Raw genomic sequence first — 23447 nt, forward strand, 5'->3', positions numbered from 1 at the left:
CTAGACCCAAACCACAAGCCCATTTTCTGGTACATATAATGTTCATGTGCATTGATTTTTTTTTTTTTCAGCTTACATTCTGTGAAATATCCTGTTATGACTCAGCGTGGAAGTGTGCTTACTGCCAGTTAATCTACGTAATATTAAATATTATTAGGTCCTTAAAAAAATAAGTGCCTGTATATTACACTTTTTTTGTTTGTTCTAAAAGTTTTGTTGAATTTTTTAGTGAATACAAGAAAGAACTCTTCTGGGGTATTTAAAAACTTAACAAGATATTAACTAATAGACACAAACCGCGATGTAATGATGTGCGCGTAGCATCAATAATCGCCGTTCAAACAAGAGAAGTAGGTCTAACATTAAGTTATAAAATTCGACCTAAAAGTTTGGGTAGGTGGCATAGAGATGAGGGACTGCTGGTAAAGACTAGCTAGAGGTGAGACTTATGAAAGGTGTATGTAAAAACACGATTGTAAATAAAGAGCAGGAAAAAAGGAAACCAACAGATCGAGGTACGCATATGAGGTTAGAGGAGAAGACAGAACAGCAACTCTTTCTGTCCCACAGTGTTCTTCATGTTGGGGACCTTCAACATGAGTGTAAATTAGCATGTCTGCTACTCTTTGCATGGTCCGGATCCGTGTTTCTAAGAGTGTTAACTCTACTGCCTTGCAGTACTTGAGTTATTGGCACAGTTGCTCGCCGAGAGAAGCTTTGCTGGCACAGGAGTCTAGCGCTGACAAAGTCAACGCACCTGGATTGTCTGTAATATACAGAGCTTGCACATGGCGCTTTCATGCTTGCATCGCTGTCAAAAGTAAGTTGCTTTAGCCGCGCATCCTACAATGTATTTTCAATGGTACTAAGAAAATTTCTGCAGGATGCTGCGGCTCTGTATTTACAGTATGGATTGCATTAGTGCTGCCAACGGACGGCTAAAAGCTAAAAGCTGTCTGCAGCCAGAGGCAAAACATTAGATATGTACTCATGATGAGAACTTGGGAGTGGCGTGTGAGCGGCTTGGACATGCCTAATTCCTTGTCAGGAAGAGTGGTCTGCTGGGGTATATCATTGTTGGTTCATAGTAGAGTGAAATTATCATAGAAAAATAAGAGTCTCGGATTTTCTCTAGAATTCTCTTCATTTGTTGTCTTGATGGGCAGTGAATTCAGTTTTGTCCCGGATTGTGAGGAGGATGGCAGTGACGTGATGCTCCAGCTTTGAGGATAGTACAGCCTGGCGACCCAGACACTGGACTCCTCATCCCATGTCAGCTGATGTTAGACATCACAAAGAGATGCAGAATTGTCACCTGGACAAAGGACATACAGAAGAAGGCAGGATTGTCTCCTTTCCGCTGAAGATTAGGCCCGAACAATCGGGAATTCTCACCCTGTGACATGACACAAGTACAACGAAAAATGTGTGGGGACTAAAAAGCATATGTCATTCATAGTGACGTCACAAAAATAAAGCCATACATTTGTAATAGTCCTCACTTAAAACTTAACTGGCATATTTAACAAAAACAAGAAGTACACATAATCGTAAAGAAATTTGAAAAGAGCATTTCTTCAGTCTTTCACTTTTCTAAGTATCAGGTAGGTTACCCACATACATATGTTTAAGTGAGTTCAGAAATAACTGAAAGGGACACTATTTTTAAACATAGTGTGTCATCTTTAACCTGCGTTTAGAGTGTACACAAAATGTCCTTGGGGTATATTTTTAACATTAAAACTTGCTGGTAATGCATGTTTGTTTTCTGCTGGTGTTAGGCGATAAAAGGGTTAAGAGCGTAAGGTAGGAGATTCAAAGATAGCCCCCACTGGCCCTATCTTGCAGATAAAGGGGAAGCTGCAAGTGGGAAGTGGGGATGGGGGGGGGGTTCACCCTAAAGCCAGGTTACACGTGTCCAGGGCCTGTAAAAGCAAGCAGCTGCAGTGCTGGGACTCACACTGACACTTCTCAGCCTCATTCGCTCTCAGATAAAACCCACGGGGTCCCCGCTTCACCCCAACCTGTCCCCTACCATGTGATCTGAAGATATGACATCAGTGACTGGATTCTTTGTTCCATAAGGGCTGGTCCGAATGCCTAATCTGGTTTGTGTGTGATGCTGTTTGGGATTTAACCTGAAGCCGGTGGATTGGTGAATGGCTAATGGGAGCTGATGGCCGTAGAGCACTGAATGGAGGTTTTGTTTCCAAGTACACTGAAAATGGATGCATCTCCGCATCGCCCCTCAGGGCTAGCTTCCTACCACAGCCATTTAACCGTATGGACTTGGTGTTAGTATTTGCATCTTCAGGTTTTATCATTGGGTCTGTCTCAATGAGTGGAGATTCTAGCTGTTATACAAAGGAGCTAACATAATCCAAAATTCTTGAACTCCAGAATGGAGCATGTATCACAACCTCACTCACTATGGTACAGCCTTACTGGCTTACCAGTGTGGCTATCATGGGATAAAATGATTAAGCTGCAGAATAGTAAAACGTGTGTTAGAGGTCACCAACAAGCCTATTTTTTGCCAACTACCCCAAGATTCAAAAGGTAATAAGATAGGGGCTCGTCTTTCTTCGGGGGCCTACATGTTTCTGTGAGTCTTATAGCTCTACAGGTCTGGTGCATTCATCATGACATCCTTCACACGAGCACACAATTCCACCCTAAAAATAAATTGCACGTGTGGCCGCTCGGGTGTGCCTAGAAGTTCTTCTGTGAGCTCTTAGCCGAGGGAGATCTCGGACATTGTCCACATACATGCAGGGTTCAAGGATTGCACTGTATCATGATCTGCCTTTGGGAGTGAATGAATCATAGGTTACCCCAGAAGTCGGGTCACCAAGGGCTAAGGATGCCACAAGAAAAACAGGGCAGAGGAAATGAAAGACAGTTGTTGGTTACCACAGCTAGGTAACATATATGTAATGCACAAGCTCTGGACATCCGAATCATCTGCACTCCATCACATTCTTGCAACTATTTTGTATCAAATTGCTCAAATATAATTTTAAAACTGGGATTTGATCTATTTCTTGAAAACATGAAGGTAATTAAAGTGCTGCCTTCTGTCTGAGCTTTCTTAGTGTATCTTGCCATGACCCGCCTTGGTTGCTGCCACACCCTGTTTTGGTTCTGTTGCTCAGTTTGCCGGATCATTTTTTTTTTTTTTGTATGAATTCAAGTTTCTAATTTTTTACTTTCTTAATACTTATGGAGACACATTGATTACCGTATGAAAAAGAGTTGTTTTGCTGACAAACTCCTTCCGGGCTTGGAGGAGTAGATTTATTCTTGTGCATATCCAACCACCAAGGGCTGTCGCTAGTCCCTTTTTGTCCTGAAGAGGACCCTACTTGATGTATCTACAAACACCTATACCCACAGGATCGAAACGTCGACGTGCAACCATCTCATGTCCAGGCTCACTATAGCGATTATTTTAGACAATAGTGGTAGCTAGGGTGAAATACCAGAAAAGGACAGAGAATTTGTTATTGTCTTGTTTACTGCCTGAGTTTGAAAGTTCACTCATTTGCACTATATGTCACCACAGTCACCCACTGAATTGTCTTTGTATTTGTTATTGTGTTCTCGTTTTTAGACAGCCCCTATTATTACTTTCTGTAAAAATCGTTCACACAATTGGCGGGAAGAATAGAAAATTAAAACAAATTATTTAATGTATATTTTTGCTAAAACTTACTCCAGGTATGGTACATTCATAAACGTCCAGTACAAATTAATATTGAGGTCGATAAAATGAGTACCATTGAGTTGGGTAACAATAAAAATCTGTTATTCAGCGTCAAGAGACCTCTGGGTGAAAGTGCGCTTTACAAATACACATTATGTTATGTAAGGTTTATTAATGTCACATGTGGCACTTTGCCCAGATCAGTGCCCAAGACCTCTTCTGGTTAATCTCTTAAGCATGAAAATGCACATTACTGGAAAATAGCCAGAAGGAAAGGACACTTGAAATAAGACAGCGGGCCTATTATGTGTTTCAGGATCTACTGAAAGTGTTCGTAGAAGGGATGCCAGGAACATCATAGATGTAATAGGAAAGTCCCTTCGCCCGAGACTTCACTTCAGTATTTATTTCATACAACCTTTCGCCATCTAGTGAACGAAAAAAAATGTAGTTATATACGTAGCTGTAGTGGGATCCTTGGGAAATAAATCCAATTAATCCACAGATATCAGGAAATAGTAGTAGCTCATCACATTAGGACCATCACATTATGACTTAAACTGCCTCTAGTCCCTGACCTTCGGTGCTGCATGACTGCGGGCATCATGGACCTGACAAAGATTTTAAATAGTCTCTGAAGATGGCTTTGTTTCTTAAAGTCATAGATTGAGAGGTATGCAGTTCTGTAGTTAGACACCATAATGTAAATCGCCTTCCTCCTTTGGATATACGATTACCCAGAATGGTTAGTGGTAGTGATGACAATTCAATACATTTACAGGGATATGTTAGTACAAGTACTTATGGATGAGACACATTTAACATTTTATGTGGAGATTAATTTTTAGTCACGTAGGCATCAGCGGTGTGATCCAATGTAGTGATCTGCAGTTAGACATAGATTATTTAAAGATAATTTAAAGAACTAGTTGTTTCTGCCTCTTTAAATTTCTTTGTCTAGTCAAGGCCTGAAATGCTAAGTATTCTACCTGCTCTATCATGGACTGTCTGTTGTGTTTGAAACAAGATATGATGCTTCTCAGAAGGCTAAAATAATATCTCTATGGAAACTAAAGTAAATTCTAGAGAATGTTCTCAATTGCAAATGTAATTTAAAGTGATGCTTGAAGTTTGTGGGTGAAAGTATGGAGTGGGTTGATTGTAAGCCATAAACTAATCGATGAGTGCCCATAATTGTGGGCTTTCCACTCTCAGTTGATTGAGCCATTTTAGCTTCAGTGACACAAGTGTGAGGAAGAAGAGAGATCGGGTGGCCAGTGTAGGTTGAAAAGAATAAAGAGCAGTGGAGATATTGAAGCCATACCAGAGGTGCAGAATGAGGATGAGATAAAATACAATGTTGAATGTATTCAGATACTCAGGCATGACGTCAGTCAGCAATTGAACTGCGTTAAAACTTTTATGTGTAGGCAGGTCACTGGTAACAGAAGTTGCTCACCATCTCAGGAGTGATAGCAAAGAAAGGTGGCCATCAGCTGCTACTTTACAAAATATTGGCTTAGTAGGGCAAGTTCTGTACTGTGTTTGTTGTGAAGTCTTCAGCGATGAGAGTCCATATAGTGTTAGGGGTAGTTGTAAGTGGATCTGATAATTCTGAGTTCAGTTGAATGAGGTAAGGGTTATTGGGAGGTTGGTTTAATATGAAATGTTTACAAGAAATAAGGAAACGCCTTAGATTTAGGTAAGTAATATAGCTAGTTGGCAATGTCTTTCAAGGTGTGCATAGTGACTCCTAGAACAATATAGATTTTATAGTAAGCAAGATCAGGAGAGCCTGGCCCAAAGGCGACCAGGTTATGTAGTTTTATTGATGCTTTGAAACCTAATCTATTAACTTTGCCAATATGCATTCAGCTTTGAGATTTAAAAAAAGCATTGAAAAAACAGTGGTTTTTAGTTGACCTTTTGACTTTGCCAAAGCTTTTTGCATAAGCTGCGCAGTACTGGGAAAATCTTTTTAGAGATGCTGGGCAGCATAGTGGTTAAATAAATAAAGGTGCAGTGATGCTGCCTGTTGTGACGTTGGTGTGTGCATGTGTGATGCTGTATGCACCATTATCATATTCCTTTTTTTCTATTCTTTTTTTTGTTTTTATGATCGAAGATTGTGGATATCACATGGATCGGTAAAAGAAAACATTTTAACAAGTGCTGGATGCACTTTGAAGCTGTCTGGCAGCAAATAGCTGGTGGACCCTTCAAAATGAAATCAAATAGTGATTAGTCCTCTAGGGGTTTGTGGACGGTACCTCGGAGGAGCGGATGGGGTGGAGCAATGGGGAGCAGCCAGCAGGGAGAGAAATTACACAAAACTAAATGTGGGTGAGGGAGAGGGGAAAAGAAATACATGAGGAAGGGCGCAACATGGAGGGTGGGGAATCCATTGAATAAGAAGCAAGGAAATGAGTGATCATTAAACCAGCCAATGGAAAGCAGTGGCTGGGCTTAACGCCCACTCAAAGCTCTAGGTAATCTCACCATATGTTGTGATAGGCAGGACTTAAAAATGAAAGCAAAATTCTAGAATAGAGCAAATAGAGTTTGGCAGGATCTTGTAAGGTTTTTTTCTGCTCTTTCATTTGCCTTAGCTTATATGTTTATGACTGAGCAGATCTTTAGGATTTTAGGTCTCGCCTAGACAGTGCTTGTGCAGTCTCTTAGAGATCGTTTTTTTTCTGTCAGTGGGATTAAAGACCACCATTTGCTTACCATTGGTTGACTTCACTATCCCTCATTTGCTTGCTTCTTATTGGCCGGCTGCTGTAGGCTTCCTTCCTCTTCATGTGATTGTCCCTTGCCTGGAGCATGAACGCACTACTTGTGTCCTTCCACTGCTCATTTGTTTCACCCACTACTTTTGGGGGGGATTTAAGCACCTGCCAGGTGCATCATTTCAGCTGGGTCCCTTGTGTACTCCTCCCCCCTCGGTCTTCCTCCCCTTTCAGTCGGAAAACCCCCACCCTCCCTTCCTCTTTCCGTTTGCCCATGTTGGATTGTCCCTACCCTCATTCCCTCCATTTGTTGTCAGTGTTATCTTAACCCCAAAACCCCTTCATTTAATTCTCCGTGTGTCGTGCTTCCCCCACCCACCCACCCTCCCTCCGTTCGCTGTCCATGTTGGCTTGCCCCACCCTTCCTCAGTTCGTTGTCCATGTTGACTTGCCCTGTCCTCACTCATATTCTCTCCTTACGTTGACTCCCCCACCCCCATTCTCTGTTGTAATTGTTAGCCCCCCAACAAAAAAAAGTGCTATGTTGCGGGCACGAGTGGCCGCATCATGGTAGTTCTTTCCCTTCTCACCCGCTGCCGTATGTTGACTTCCCTCGCTGTTTGCTCCCACTCTTCCCCAGCCTCAGGAAAAAACGGCATAGCCAGCACTGACCGCGTCCTAATGCTTTTTTGTTTTTATTTTTTTTTTAACTTTGAGACTTACTGTTGTGCAATATAGCTAAAAAAACACAATGATAAATCTAGTACCTTTGTGTAGGCGAGACCTGTTGGCTTTCCCAATGCTTGTTGAATGATTGATGGCACTGGTAGTTTGAAGTTGGGTAAATTGCTCTAAGTCGAGGGGTTTTCTATGTGCATTTTCTTTAGGTCTGGGTTTCGTTTTTGTTTTTTAGGTGCTAGCTCGAATGAGATGAACAGCCTTTTATTTTGAATGTGTTGTTTATTGAAATGCACAAGCTAGTGCAACTATATCTCATGGGGGCAGTTTGGAGGAAGATCTGACAATTGGTGGTTTTTGTGGTATGCGTGTAGGTTTTTGAGGTAAAGACTGTGACTACTTTCAAATGCGGGACCTCTTCTCCCCGAGGAATTGAAAGATGAGCGTGAATACTTCGCACCATACTTTACTGCACGCTAGAACAGAATTCTCTCTCACATTGCTCCGGTAACGTGAGTAGAAAAAGATTGTCTATAACAGGGTTTCCATAAAATGAGAGACCATAGGGAAAGAAACCTTTTTTCAAGAGATCCTTGGGAGCAGAAAGGGGGATTATACTACAAATGATGGGGAGCCCCAGCTAGTGGCCCTAATGGCTAGAGCAGAAATCTGATTGTCTAGGGATCCTTAGCCTGCTTTTTGGGGGTGGGGGAATCGATGTGTTGGGCAGGGGTCATGGATAAGGAATAATCCCTACTAGTGCTGCCTTCATGAAATGGAAGTGGTCTCCTCCGCCAATACTTCAGTCTGAGGAGTGGTCAGCGGGATTCCAGGATATGGCTCATGAGGGGATGAAGTATGTTTCCTGGTTGTGGTGCAAAGGGAGTGGGAAGGTGGATTCTTCTCCTGATGCTTCTTTGTGGAGCAAATAAGAGGTGCATTCTCCTACTGGGATGTTCCGAGGAAAGGCGTGGGTACTCCTACACTGGGGCTGGGTACTCCAGGAAAAAAGCAACATGAGTGATTATGCCAGTCAGTTGTCCCAGTGCAATGGAGAAAGGAGGGGGACGAGATGGCAGTCCCTTACATGTTCTTCCTGTGGTAGATTCTACCCGGGAGGAAGTGTCCTCTGCAATGCGGAGGAAGGAGAGATGGATATTTTCCCTACATGCTGTGTCTGGGACTGGGAGCAGTCCAGTGGCTATCCCCAGCACAGTGACCTGGACAATTCCATGTTAGTGCCTCCCAAAAACAATCTCTTACTTGGAACACAGTTTTGAGGACAATGGTAATAGTTTTGGGGCAATGACAACAGGACTGTCCCGAGTGAAGCTGTCTTCTTAATAGTCGTTCAGTTTCTCTTCGTACAACAGTGGTGTGATAGTTGTGGCTATCCGGAAAGCCCACACAACAGTAGCGTGACACTTTTTTTTAAGTCTGTGTATAAGCATTTTGTTAAAAAAACACAAATTACCCTCGTATGGGTTATATCAATAGTGGTGGGTGCATAGTTATGCTTAATGGTTTATCGGGTTCAAGGCCTAAAAGTCAGGTCACAGTCTTATCAGTATTTATTTACATTAGAGAGGCAGGATTGTTGTCATTCGGCAAGATTCTCTCTCCCCTCCAATCCCATTTAGGAACAACCTAGCAATTCAGTGCTACGCGTATTCTGGATGTAGGAACTACCATAACCATAAAGTGACTGCTGTATGCACTTGTTCTTGGCCAGGCAGAGCGTCCAATCAACGCAAGGAGGCCTCCTATCACTATAAAGCAACCTGGGCAACTCAAGTAGTATAGGTGGGCACCCTTTTTTTGACAGAGCAACACCTGTAGAAGGGATTAGGAGGCCCTAGGGGAGGGCAACTCGAGGGGGTTCCCGTTGGGTTTGCCAGACCTAGTAAGATGTGCCTGTCATGGCGGATGTTAATCGTCCTTCTCCAGGTCCCATAGGGCAGTGCGGCCCAGTATTCTGCCGTGGGACACTTGCAAAGCCCCAGAGCGCCCTCCCTCTGCAGTGCGTTGCTCTTGACTCCAGCCCAATATTCCGGATCTCCTCGTTGTGCACCCCCGCCGTGCTAGTGGTGTCTCCCATCAGATGGTGATTGATCTTTTGGCCGGTATAAATGCTAGATCGGTGAATTTTGTAGTGGCTTTAACGTTTAGGGACCACGGATAACAGCCCAACAGACAAGCTTAAACAGTTTCTAGTCGTGGCTTAGCCGTGATCTCAGCTATACATTCTGTGACGTCCAGTGGTCGAAGTGGAGGGGAAAAGTAGGGGAACTGTGGGCGGAGAATCAGAGGGCGGGAATACCCCAAGGATTGGTTCAGTGGGCAGAGCCAGAGGTGTGGCCAGAATGCTCAAACATCCCAATTTTTAGTATTTGATTGCCATTTCACTGCCCAGTTTAATCAACCAATGGATACACATGATTATTTAAGGTTATAATGAGTTATTGACATTAAAATACATTCACAAAGTGGGATGTGCTTCTGATCACAGAATGTCCCAAATACGATAAAATGTGGAAGCACAAGCCATTTGTCTCCGAGCCATGGAGTTTGTCATCAGCACTTCTCCCTTTTTCCACAACAGCAGTTCAAACATGAATGGCAAAATATCCTAGTTTGCAAATGTTTTCTATATAATTATGGCTCTGCCATATTTGCCTCATAATGCAAGATCTGACCATTTAAACTAATAAATTGTTTATAGCTCATACGTATCAACAGTTAATACAAAATTTGACTTGTGGTGCTGCAAAGTGGATGGCTTATTGCAAAGGTTGACTGATCACCTTTTTCACTGCTATATTTGTATGTTACAATGGTACTAATAAGGCAAAATCTTTCCAGAGACTGTTAGCATGTGTACACATGTCTAAATAATAAAATATCAGAAAATATTCTGCATTACGCTGCAGCCTTTTTTTTAATGCATAATTTAGTCAACACTGTGGCATCATTTTGTCCTCCTTTGCTGCATAATTAATTCCAGTGGCCCCACAGCAGGCAGCCCATATTAAAAGTGCTTATGAATGAAGCAGAAAGTCTGTGAAGTTTGCAAACTTAGTTTGGTGTGCATGCAAATCCTGCATTGCCAATCCCTGGTGAAACAAGGCCAATGGAGGTACCTATGGGTGAGGCAGACTGGCCTCAAGGGCAAGGCCGGCCTTAGTACTGGTGGTTCCCTGTGCATTAATGTTTGTTAGTGCCCCCCAATGACCACCTCTGCCATGGATTCCATCACTACCACCCTTTAACAGTGCCCCTCAAGTCTCCATATCGACCCTCTCTCTCAGATGCATTTAATTAGATTTACAGCACCACTTACCATTGTAGGGGGTGTCAGGGCACTTTACATCACACACATTACACAGAGATAATCAATATGCGTGTAAATCATTGCATAGAAAATGTTACATATGACTAAGGACTACAAGGTGTAGGAGTCGCACGACAACCATACTAGTAGGCCGTATAGTTTAATAGTGATTGGTCTGGAGAAACACAAACTCAGAATTTAAAACGTAATACCATGGTTGGGGGTTCTCTTTAATAATCAGAATTGATTTCTGTCCAAAAGAACACTTTTTGCCACTTCAGGATAATCAAAGACTGGGGGGAAAAACATAACACTCTAATTTATACCTTGCAGTTAGTATGCAGCTCTTAGATGACAGTTAATACCTCACTGTTCTATGTAAGGATTTTAACTTATAAACTGCAAGTAACAAAAGGATCTCTCTGACAAAAGCAGTAGCCCACTAACCTATTTACATTATGTGCACTTTGTGATCTGCATGGTAAATGTTCTTTGCCGCAGGCACATTAACCCTCGGAGCTAACTTTCCATGAGTCAAAACTTCCACTAGACAAAATTCCGATCTCTCTCTCTAGGAAGAATATTAAACACCAGAGTCATCATGACATTTTCATTGTTGCCAAAAATCGCTGGAGGCCAGGAAGGAGGCAGCAAGCGCTTTTAAAACCATAATATACTTGCAAACATAATGCCTCCACCCAAAGTCCGCACCCGGTGCGGTCACACCGGTCGCACCGCCCTAGAGCTGGCCCTTCTCAAGGGTCCTGTGACCTCAGTGACAGAGTCACTGTGGTTCTAGGGTGTGCTGCTTCAAAGGCCTGCCCACAAGACTATAGGAGAACTTCGGTATGGATTGTGGTGGACAGGTCTTCAAGGTTAACCCACACTTTCCACCGCTAGGGTCCACCTGCAGGTGCTAAGACACCAGGGCATTTAAGATCTTGTGGGGCCTTCTAAGGTCTAGCATGGGAATGTGCTCTCTCAGGAAAGTGGTCTGGTGGACTGGTAATTAAGGCTGAACCTGGTTCACCAGTTCCAAAATCAGCAGCTCTGGCCATAGTGCCACATCCTCTCCCCCACTGAACACCAAACTGCTCCACTGAGAAAAACTCACACTGCCTTCAACTACAACCCAATAGTTTCCGGCTATTCACACCTGAACGCAGCTCAATTTAAATTACACACTAGACGAGAGCAATATGCGGCCTACAAAAAAAGTAACAACATCCTGGAAAAATCAAACACTCATAGGGAATGCAAAATTTAGCAAACCATGTGAAATGTAAGCAGGAACAACATGGTTACCTTAACGCTTTTACACTCACTATTCAGAAATCAGTGAGTGCTTTTGCCTGAAAAGTTAAGGACATGACTACAGGGCCCTGAATGGACCCATTTCAATGCCCATTGCTTATATCCTTACAAAACGTAAGCAGTATGGTAAAAAGACCACGTCCCTGGACGCAGAGCGGCAGTACACATTTTGTTATCCAATCCACACATTGCAGTACCTCCAGGATTGGTGCACCGGCTGCAAGCGCAGGTAAAACAGACATTAAAACAAAAATAGCGCTTCACTGGCAAACTCTGTAAAAGTGGCGCTAATGTGTTTGGGTGTGTATAAAATGAATCTGGCCGGTTTGCTACCACTCTCTCTTACTTTATTTAGTTATTTTCATATTTTTAACCTTTTATTCCCTATGCTGCACTTTGAAAATAAAATGTCAGAAAAATACGACATTTCCAGCAAAAGTGTTTTTCTTTTTTGGATCCATTTCACAGGGAAGCAAATAAAAGAAAGGAGAGGAAAGAGAGTGAGAACCCTGTCTTGAAGTGACGGTTTTCAGTACGAGAAGAACTGATAGACAGAAATTGAGGGAAGAAGGAAAGAGTGGGGGGCAGCTGAAGCGACAGAGCATAAGTGGACACTATCTTTTTCTTCTCCAGGCAAGAAGGAAAAGACAGAGTTCTGTTACCTCTCTGCCGCCCCGCCCGTCCCGAACGCCAGGCACGCTGAGCTTTATTTATAGGCAATAGCGATTTCTTGCGTCCTGGGACGCATTTTCAAAATAAAGGAGTAGGGGAACGGAAGCTTTAGAATTAAAGAAGTAGGGGCACGCCGTGCCCTGCCGATCCCGCCCACTTCAACCGCTGGCAACGTCCCTCCAATTGCCATCCAACGCCAAGCCCAGAGCATATGTTACAAAAATGTGCCTGATCAGCCCGCCATCTGGGGCAGTCAGCGGGAGCCCCAGTAAATATCCTTTGCAGCCTCCGGGGCGTGAGATACTTCTGTGTAAATTGTTACATTGTATAAATTGGAGGTTGGCATTTCTGAAGACCTTTCTAGGATACTCCAGGGCTCTCTTGCAGTCTGCCTCATTAAAGGCGCGCAGCGAGTCTTGAGTCCCACTGATCCCTCATCCTGGCGCAGTGATACTCCAGTGTGTTCTTGAATTGCCCCGTACAGCCATGTCATTACACCAGTGTGACGCTTGTGGCTGTCCTTAAAAGCCACCTTCAGCCGGTGCTCTCTGGCTCAATGCTTCCACTCGCGGCCCACGTACAGTGCCAGACGCGTTCCGTGCTTGCCGCCTCTCAAGGGTGTACAAACAGGGATTGACAGCTGTGTTTTTTAGATTCGGCTCCATACCTCTGTCCCCCCTGCCTTGATTGCAGTCATGAGACAGCTTGCATAGTTTATTTAGGAATCTCAAGTTTAATCTTGTTTTTCAGGACAAATGGCTTCAGCTGGGGTCTGGGCATGAACATAAAAGAGTGGAACAATTAGCATCAGCTCTTCTGTGTAGTCAGCCTGCTGCGGACAGGTTTAGTAGTTATTTGTTGACTGAAGGAAGGATACCCTCTTACTACACCTCACCCACAGATCCACCATGATTTCACAGCCGCTGTAGAATGATGGTGGACGGTCAGCACCATCACGAGAAATTCCCAACCTTTTTTGCTGTGCACGACCAGACGTTTTGCAAGCATCAAAGAAACACTGCATTGCTTTTTCCTGTATAATCTCTTACTGTATATGTAAAAGATGCTTTCTGCTATTAAGGCTGTATCCCCCACCCTCTGTAATAATAGTTATAAGGTTTCTTTGCAGTTGCCCTTTTCCAAAGTTCCACCTTCAACCAACCAGTGCATTTGTATCTATAAGGTCTTTTTTTAGTAGGGCTCCACGTTACGCCTGGTAAAAAAAATTAAAGGGACAGTGACATGTCATATTCTGCTGTGCCAAGGCGCAAGCCCACCCCATCGGATTGGAGTGCCAATGACGCCCAACGACTTAATCCATCAACTGTTCAATCCATCACTTTACTTAGAAGTCAGTTGCGTTGTATCGAAAGACATTTTATACCCCTTATGGTGACCAGGAGTATAGCATACTGGCTTCAACTGGTGCATTCTCTATGCATGAGCGGTGTCTTTATTAGTTATGCAATACAAATTAAACTTGCCTCACAGTGAAGTCAACATATTTCTACGTCCTTCAAAAAATCTTGTGATAGAAACGGGTGTGCAGATTCTGCTGACCCAATTAGACCGGGTGGAAGGACCGAGTGAAGGGTTAAAGTGCTAAAACGGTGGTTCTCAGCCTTTTGACTTCTGTGGACTCCCACTTAATCATTATTGGTATCTGGAGACCCCCACAGAGTTGTGTTGCTCTCCTTTTTTTATGGCCTTTTATTCCGCTTGGATCTTACTTACTGACGTGCCCTGTCTTAAGGAAAACCACAGATTCTTTTTTGTTTGTTTTGGGTCGACAATCACAGCACGACTGAATCTTTCCATGTCCCTTGAAAAGTCTCCATGACCTGCCGCATGGCATTAGTTTAAACAAGGGAAAGGAGGCCAGGATACATGACCAGGAAGAAGCAAAACCTGAACTTCCCAGGCCATAATCTCCAGTGCCTTCCTCTGTGCACCAAGCAAGAAAAGGGAGAAATCACAGCACTATGAATGCCTGACAGCAGATCATTCTGCAAAATTGTCTCGTTTTAATTAATTCACAATGTGCGATGTGTCTCCAGGGTGCCAGAGAAGCCCAGGGTGCCAGAGAAGGAAAGACATTGCATGTCATACTACAACGCATAAAACATAATTCATTTTAAATTAATGGAGCGTTTGAGTCGGCTCTCTCATAAAATAAAAACAAGCAATTAGTAAATACTTGCCTTTAATTAAAAAGAATCAAAACAAATTACAACACTCTGCTGGATGGAAAAAGCAATCAAGTTGGACTGGGACCTGTTCATAGGACCAGAAGTTATAACCAACAAGCATTTGCAATGCAATAGGTCTCGCATTATTAAAGTTTGAGCTATTGGTGTTGCATTATTTAGCAATGCCAATAGCCCAAACTTTAATAATGCGAGACCTATTGCATTGCAAATGCTTGTTTAATTTTGTAGGCTCCTGTCAAAAGCACTGTAGTGCCCAGCTCTACCCACCGTTCTTTCGATACTTAGTCTGCTGACCGGTTGTGCTAGGAGTACTGTGCTGCCTGTATATCACCCAACCTACATTTCCGTGCCTTTGGATATATAGACAAGTGCCAGTTCTATTTAAGTAGTACTTGTGTATAGAACACTGTGCGAAATGTACTACCAAAATAAAAAATATTCATATTTTGTGTGCATATTGTATTGATGTTGGTGCATATACAGCGGTTCCTGCCCCTGACGAGGCGCTGCAGCGCTTTGCGAAGAGCACACTTTACCTTGGCTCTCCATTGTTTGTGATTTAGTAAAGCATAACGGTGACCGTTAATCACGGTGTTTCCGTTCCGTACAATTTGCAGTCATTCATCTTCATGCAAATCTTGTGACAATTTCGTGCCACCTCCATATGGGGTTGCTAATTAAATATAGGCAACACGCAAACATTCCAGACTGTACTGACTGCTGCAAAAATGAAGTACGTTTACATTATTTCGTATAGCGCCAAATAGCACATTGAAGTCAATTAGCACCATATTTCCAGTTTGTGGACCCCGGACTGGGTTTCTCTTTCTTGTCAAGCCATTTTGATGGTCGTCTGAAGCAGAGGGCCGTGAAGCACTCGCAGGGCGGCAAATGCAATTGAGGTTGTATTATAGGGAAGCTGAAATTGATCCAGCATAGACTCACTGATCTGAGTTGCTGAGGGAGTGAAGAGACTAGTTACGAGTAAGTTACCCCGAGCTTACCAGCAGCAAGGCCAAGGTCCTGTGGCGTCGGAGGACGGGGCTCCCAGCTGGAGGGGTTGGGGCAGACCGTTCTTGGGGTCACTGCACATCCTCTGCGCTGGCGCACTCCGGTCTGGCCCGGCCCGACTAAGAGGGCTCACCGGGTGCCGAGCCCCTCCTCTCCATGCAGGGATGAGGCCTCGGGCTTGCCTGGCTCCCCCACACGATGCAGGGAGGCGGGGAGAGGTTTGGGAGGTGCCCTAGTGGGTGGATGGCAGCTGGTGCCAGGCAGGAGGGTGGCATCCCTAGGGCACCCCGGGCACAACAAAAAAAAAGCGGCAGGAAAAGCGTGCGCTTTCACTTCCGCTTGAAAGACAAAGAAGCCCGCGAGTGGGGTGCGCACGCGCGCCACTGCGAGCCAGGTGCTTTCAATTATCGTGCCCGTGTCTGGGCATGATAATTGAAATCACATGGCCCATTGGTGTCTATTACGCGCACCAAGCGTGTAATAGACACCAATAGGTCATGGGCGGGGCAATGCGCCCACCTTTGGCCTATTGCGTGCTGTCTTAGTAACAAACACACACGCCAAGGCCAATAGCAGGACAGAAAAGTAAAAACACACGCACGAGCTTCGGAATCCCAGACAAAAGGACTCTCGCTGCGCGAGTAGTGTTGCACACTGCAACGCTAGGCGCGAAACCTAAAAATAAGGCTGAGAAAAATTAATGAAAATGTTAACCATATTTGTGTCTAAGCAGGTGCTTTACTATTCAGGAATAAGAGCTCTTTCATTGACAGTGACTTTCTAAGGGTAGTTTCCCGAGATCTGGTTGCCAAGTGAGAGAATGTTTGAGAGATAAATTTAGGTTTCTTAGTCTTTGAAACACAATGCAGCAGCTAGCGATGGATAAAGGTTGTCATGCAGAGATTACACTACTTGTGTGATAGACCTAGAATTGGTAGAAATACGGAAAACACCAGTATGTAGTGAATGTATGTAGGAAACATTTGATATATGTTTTTATTCAGAAGATTAGAGACTTTTCGTTTGCTTGATCTGTATTTCTTTCTTGTGATGCAGTTCGGTTTTTATGATACTTTGCATCACCTTTGGAGGGAATGTCATGGTTAATGGGGATTCTGTCTTATTAGAACATTGTAATGTTGGGAGCTCCATTGAAGACAATGGAGTGCTCCCTGCTTCTACGGGCTGCTAAAGGCAACATTCCAATGTTTTACAAAGGCCTCTCAGAGCTCGAGGGGTTTTAAATCCCCTCGAGCTCCGAGAAGCCTTTGTTTAATTTGTTAGAACATTCTGCCCTCTAGTGGCAGAACGTTCCTAGCAGGGCTACACTAGCTATTAAAGCCCCGCTCCCTTGTTAAAGTCCCTCTCCTTCGGCTTGGGCCTTTAACGCGGGAGCAGGTCTTTAATGGCCGGTATAGCCTGCTATGGCGGGCTATAAGGCTATATTAAATGTCAGTCAACAAGTTTTGTAATTGTGCATCTGATGGCCTCATTAGATTTCACAAGACTTGTATCACACTGGTCCTGTCAGTCGTTTGGCAGCCTGTGATGTGGCTGCTCATACACCTGGAGGTTTGTTGAAACACATTTTAAGATAGAGTTAATGAAGCAGGGCTATCAAAAATGTGGAAACTCACCGGATATCTTGCTAAGGGAAGACCAGCAGGAACCAGGTGCTAGGGGTAGCTATTCACTATCCTTAGGTTATTGAAAATTACTTAGGAAATGGTTAATGTTTTTGTTATTCACATAGACTCCAGCAGTCTGAGCTGTGCAAAGAGTAAAGTAGTGGTGTCATTGACCACACATAATTAATAAGTTTACGTGCCCCTCTTCAGAGTCACAGATGTTTGATTGTTCCAGCTCCTGCATTCGCACCAGCCCCTAGATTTATGTTAGAAATTATGTTTCTGTTGTACTAAACACAGCATGGAATGCTTGAACCACTGCTCTATTCAACATAAAATTTTTTTTTGAAATCTATCTGTTGACCTTAATGAACTTGGAAATAAATGCAGTATTAAAACACATCATTTGATTATCTGACCCCTACAAGGGTGTTTAGGGTAAGCATTGGTTGGGTAAAGAAATAGCTGCAGCTGTGTATATTTCTCATAGCTTGATATTAAATAAGTGAAGTGAGAAGGACTGTTGGCAAAGTGTTCCATCTTTACAAATTACAAAAACCTTATCTCATCGAAGAAAGTGGAAAGATCAATTCAAAAAGGCCAGTGGCAGCTTAGAAGCCAAAGGGGGTACCCAGGAGTATCGAATAAGCTCGACAATGTTACTCTTTGAAGTTGCCAAAGGTAAATACCTTCATTGCTCTGCTAATGGGGAAATTTGTATTTGGGTACATTTAGGAAAGGCACCGCAAGTTAAGGTCTCCAAACCTCTAGAGGTTATGAATGAAATGGCATTTATGTAGCACATGAATACTTTAAAGGAGTGTCTTGGCGCTGAACGTGTACAAGGAAAGCCTGCTCTCTGCGACAAGTGATCATATTATTCATTTTGCCATGTTTTTAGTTTATTACTAAAACCGGGAGCTCTGGAATGGACCGGACCTCTTTGGAGAGTTTATTCCAGGCCCTTGGGCCAAGGAAGGAGAACGATCTTCCGCCAGTTATTGCTCAACACACGTTCTAGAACTTGGAGAGCTTACCACATATGACTTAATATAGAATTTCTTTGTTAAGGACAAGGGTCGGGAAAAAAATTAATGTTTTCGCATGTGGTCTGGTGCGTTATTATGGATGCAGAGCAGGACTTAATACGAGCTGGTTGGCAGTTCCCTGAGCTAGAAGATGTTGTTCAGCCACTGTTTAAGAGAGGCTTGGTAGATCACTTTGTTCACCTCGTGTGATTGGTTGAATTTAATGAATCAGCTAGACTTTGTTGAAATTTATGGGAAAGCTAGACCAAAGCGACGTTAACAATTGAATCCTTCAATGAGGACTCTAATGGGAGTTATAATAATCTTCAAATTGTATTGCGAGATAGAAATGTGGTGGATGGTTTCTTTCGTAGAGATTTAAATGACTGAAATTACTGCAGGTTACCGCTGGAGGGCAGGCATTTGCCTAAAATTTGTGGCCATAGTAATTGTTCAATATGTTTTGGGGGGGCTCTAGTTTAGGCAGACCTCTGATGTGAAGTATACATGGCAATGCATTATTCCTGAATTGTAAGCTATGTGTGGAGTAATGTTTTGAAAATCTGATGTGATGCTCCTCCAGTAGTCGTAGCTACTAGACGTCGGCTGATTTGAATAAAAGATTTAGCTTTCTTAGCAAACCCTGCACAAATTGCAGTAGATAACACCCCTCAAGTGATATATTATCTGTTATCTCAATGACGTGCTTTATTACCTGTTGTCTCAATTAAATGTTCTAGATCCATGAAGCAATTGAATGCGAAATGTCCTTGGATTTGAATATATATTAGATTGCTAGGGAGCTAGGAAATTTCACGAAAGTCTTACTTACTTATCGAATATACAGATTTCGGTAAACTATTGTCCTCAGGCAGAGTTGTTTCTTGGGGATTATTTTAATTTAAAATTAGATCCCGGACCTGGAGATGCCATTTTAGTGGATTTATTGAAAAATTGTCGGACTCACTAATGTAGCAAATCTTTTTCTTTTAATATTCAACCTCTTGCCAAATATCTGGAATTTCTCCGTACATTTAAATTTGATTTGCCTGAACGGTTGTCCTCTTGCTCTTCTATTGTTTTTTAAAATATATTTCTTATCGGCTAAAATACATTGCTGCAACGTTGTACTTCTGCCTAAAAATAGGGTTGCAGCAAATATTTATTTTGTTTTATATCTATAACCTCATAGTGCTAGGACCATGCCAAGTAGGCCATCAGCAAAAGATACTTCAATTTTTAGTTTAATTGATCCTATTGAAAGTAAATATACATAAAAGCGATATCATGTTTTTTCCCGAAGAGTTGCAACATAGTAAAGAAATAGATGGGTATTAGACAACCAACAATTACATATGTGTAGTTGATGCTGACCTTTTCAGTGAATCACCCATGTAGTACTTTGCACCATTTCAGTAAGGGCTTTGCTGCCTCTGTGGAGAAGCGTAAGTAGAGCCTCTTAAGGCTATTTGAGTTAATTCAGTTCAGTTTGGAATGGTACTCGCAAAAGAAAGTACTTTCATGTGAACCAGTATAGGAGAGGGTAGGATATGGAAAGTATTCCTGACGGTCCGAAGGCGAGTGTCTGTCAAGAGCATTTGTGTCTGGAATCTCTTATGACTAACATTGTTAATAAGGGTTTTGCGCAAATATTGAACACTTCCTGCCCAATTATGTAATGATCCTATCAATTCTCTTCATCTTGCTATATCAAACGAATTCCATAAAGATGCATGGTAGAGTTAAAGTTCCTTTTTAGGTCGAACCTAGCGGCAGCGTGCATGCACTGCTTGCTCTGCGACGGATGCTGTAGTAGAGTATGCACTAGAAGCCCCGCCCACTCTCCGCCCATATTTTTAATTGTTTGTGTCAATTGTCCTTCGTAAACGCTGGCTTCCGATTCATTATGAGGCTTGATAGTCCCTCCTTGGTACCGCCTTGTTTCCATGTGCTATGCCCATAAGGACTAGACCTTTTACTTGGCTCGTTACACGGTCTGCTTTATCTAGTGGGTGTGCACTATTTGTGTTATTGATACTAATGGGGACAATGGCGGCCGCTTGTTTGTATTTGCAGCGTGCCAGGCGCTCTTTCACTTTGAGGCGAGTACTGTGGGGGACTGCAGCTACTCCTATAAGTGAAAGCGCACATGGCGCAGTGCAAATACAAACAAGCAGCCGTCAAAACAACAAGGGCGCAAAACAATGGAACACCGACTTCGGCAATGGCGGCTACTTGTTTGTATCTGCAGTGCACAATGCGTGCTTTCACTTAAAAGAATAGCTGCCGTCGCTCACAGCACTCGCCTCAGAGTGAAAGCGCGCATGGCGCGCTGCAAATACAAACAAGATGCCGCCAATGCCAGTGTTCAACAGACTGTGAGCAAAAAAACAAGCATTTGCAATGCAATAGGTCTCACATTTACACAAGTTTAAGCTATTGGCATTGCAAATGACAATGCCTTTTATTTATGCTTTAAAAACGAAAATAAAAATAAATGGCATTTACGGAAATGCTAGTTTAAAATGGCGTGGAGCAAGCCTAATTTGACTGTTGGATGATATTTTTTCATGTTTTACTTTATCTTTGTTTTAAAGGTTTTTGAAAAATAAATGTGTGAGCAAAGATTTTATTCTGATCTTGTGCATGATTGCTATAATGTCAAGCGGTTGTTCCCTATCTATTGGAATATCATTATGAAGAGTCTCAGGGGCTTCATCTGAAGCTTCTTTAAAGGAGGGGGTACAGCATCTATGTTTCTATTTTAATGTCGGGGGTCTAGGTCTACCTCGGCAAATGATAGGAGTTTGGGAAGGCATTGATAAATCCAGCTTTATGTTCAATATGTTTTAGAGAGTTTAAAAGTTTACACAAATAGTCTGTGCAAATGTAATGAAGATACATAAAAGCGTCATTTGTGAAGGCAATATCCGAGCAGCACTCGAATTGTTTTTGTTAATTAAAAACAAAAGAATTTTGTTTTTGTTACTTAATATAAAAACAGTCATTGTTTGTTATAAGCTGTATACTGAGTTGGCACATTCGAAAATGAAACTGTTCTTAGACAAAACACAGCTTCAGTGTGATCAATTGGTCTCTATTCCCCTCCCAGCCCCCAATCCAAGCCTATGCCTCATGCATGGGCTGAGGCAAAGTCTCTTTCTACTATTCAATAACACCTCATAGTATCCTCATAGCATCCCATCATTCCCTCAACACAGTATGGTACCAGGAAATAAGGGTCCCACAGAAGCGTAGGGGGGTCTCGATTTTCTAGGGTATGCTAGGGACAATATTTGAACTTCAAGATAATCTATTAGCACTTTCCAGATGAGCTCAAATGTGTACCTTTCATCTAGCAGATCATATGAGAGCATCTCCATAGCTATCGGCGACCAGAGTTGCCTCTACCAGTCTGTCAAAGTAGGTGAGGCTGTTAGGTTTTTAAAACTTTTAAAACATTTCCATCTCTATAAATTGTATAATAGTAGTGTAAGATGTTAACATTACCTCAGATGGGAACTTAGTGTCACCATGCACTCGTTATAAGCTAAGGCACTATCTCACACTGTGCATAAAGTGAGAGATGTGCACTATGTCAGGTCAGTTAGTGTCATCATGCCCCAAGTGAGAGATTGGTTATGTATTTAGCATAATTTGATAAAGATGCCTAATACAGAAGGTAGGACAAACATAACCACAAAATCTCCCACTATCAATCAAGGATAGGCATGCAGAGACAAGAGAAATCGCAAATGAAGATGCAAAAGACCCATTATTCGCATGTAGCTAAGATCCCAGAAACTAGTATGCTGGGTTCACAGGTTGGGTGGATGCATCAGGAAGTTCCCTGAAAGGAACAGACACTGGGACACAGTGGTCAGCTTGAGAACATTATTCCAGTCTAGCAGGAGAAGGAGGCGGGCGTGTCAGGGATGCTCTGTTTTCTGAAACAGCCAAACAGGAAGCTGTGGGGGAAAGGAGTCACCCATAGGAGGAGGGAAGAGCCAGTCGCTGGGATGGAGGTAAGGTTTTAGGAGGAGTCATATCTATGCAATCCCTTAAAAGGCTGCGAAGAAAATACGAACGTGCAGAACTTTCCTAGACAGAGACCGGGGTTGACGGCTGGCTTTTTGGCTCTCTCCCAGGAACAGAGACCTATTCCTCCAGAGAATAGGCAGGAAGGAGAGCCTCTTTAAAGTATTTCCCTAGAAGGAGGTTGTATCAATCCTGGAAAACTGACTTGAAAGGTGGACTAGAAGGGAATATCCTACAGTGGTGAAGAAAACCCACCTAAGTCCCTAAAAGTTTGTAAAGACTGCTACCCTGAGAATTAAGTGACTGATATTTAGAGTATGTTTACAAATTGAATTGTCATAGTTTCTTCTTTTAAGTAGACGACTTCAGTTCACAAAAGAGTCGCTCTCACACTGCTCGTACACCAGCCCATGCTGTCCGTGTAAGGTAGATTATGATGTGCCACTGAGTGGGAGCTAGGACAGTACCTAACAGTCTGTCCAGTTAGTGTCACTTTGTACTGAGTATGAGATAGGTAAGAAAGTCTTAGCAAGTGTGGTCATGCACTCGGGTGACAAAACATGTGTGCAGCCTTTCTTGGAAGGTAAAAATGGAGAGCCAGTGGAAGTGGTGGGGCCACTAGAGAATCTTTGGTACGCTATGGTTAGTAAATTATTGTAGTAAAAGATGGTCTCAATCCTCATACCAGAAGAGGTTGGAAATGAACAATGGGTGTTGGGTATGTTTTACCTTCTTGGATATAAGGAGAGCAGAGTGAGTCTTCTGTCATACCCAAAACTTCAGGTCACTTTGAACCGGAGTTGTCCTAGTAGGGCTTGGAGGCCAAAAACTCAGTTTATTTATTTATTCATTTGGGCTTTTTGTAATAAGTAACTAACCAACTGTGACCTCAAAGAGCTAATTTATCCACTGCTTTTTGCTCTGCATGTGTCTGTTGTAAACCCAGGAACTGTGTTCTATTTGGAACCTGTCAACAAAACATCTAAGCCAAATAAACTTGCTGATTGAGTGTTGAGCGGGTGATACCTTGTGTTATAATAGGTCTAGTTGGTGCATTTTTCTGCTCATTCTAAGACCTCTAGTCTTTAGGTTCTCATGC

General features: G+C 42.8%; 1 protein-coding gene across 17 annotated transcripts in view; it reads left to right on the plus strand.

The window, feature by feature from the left end:
• The window catches only part of PTK2 (protein tyrosine kinase 2), a 799547-nt gene that overhangs the window by 278150 nt on the left and 497950 nt on the right, over positions 1-23447 (plus strand). The gene's annotated exons all lie outside the window — the stretch shown is intronic.

This window comes from Triturus cristatus, chromosome 5_1 (genome assembly GCF_964204655.1).
Source record: "Triturus cristatus chromosome 5_1, aTriCri1.1, whole genome shotgun sequence".
Lineage (NCBI taxonomy): Eukaryota > Metazoa > Chordata > Amphibia > Caudata > Salamandridae > Triturus > Triturus cristatus.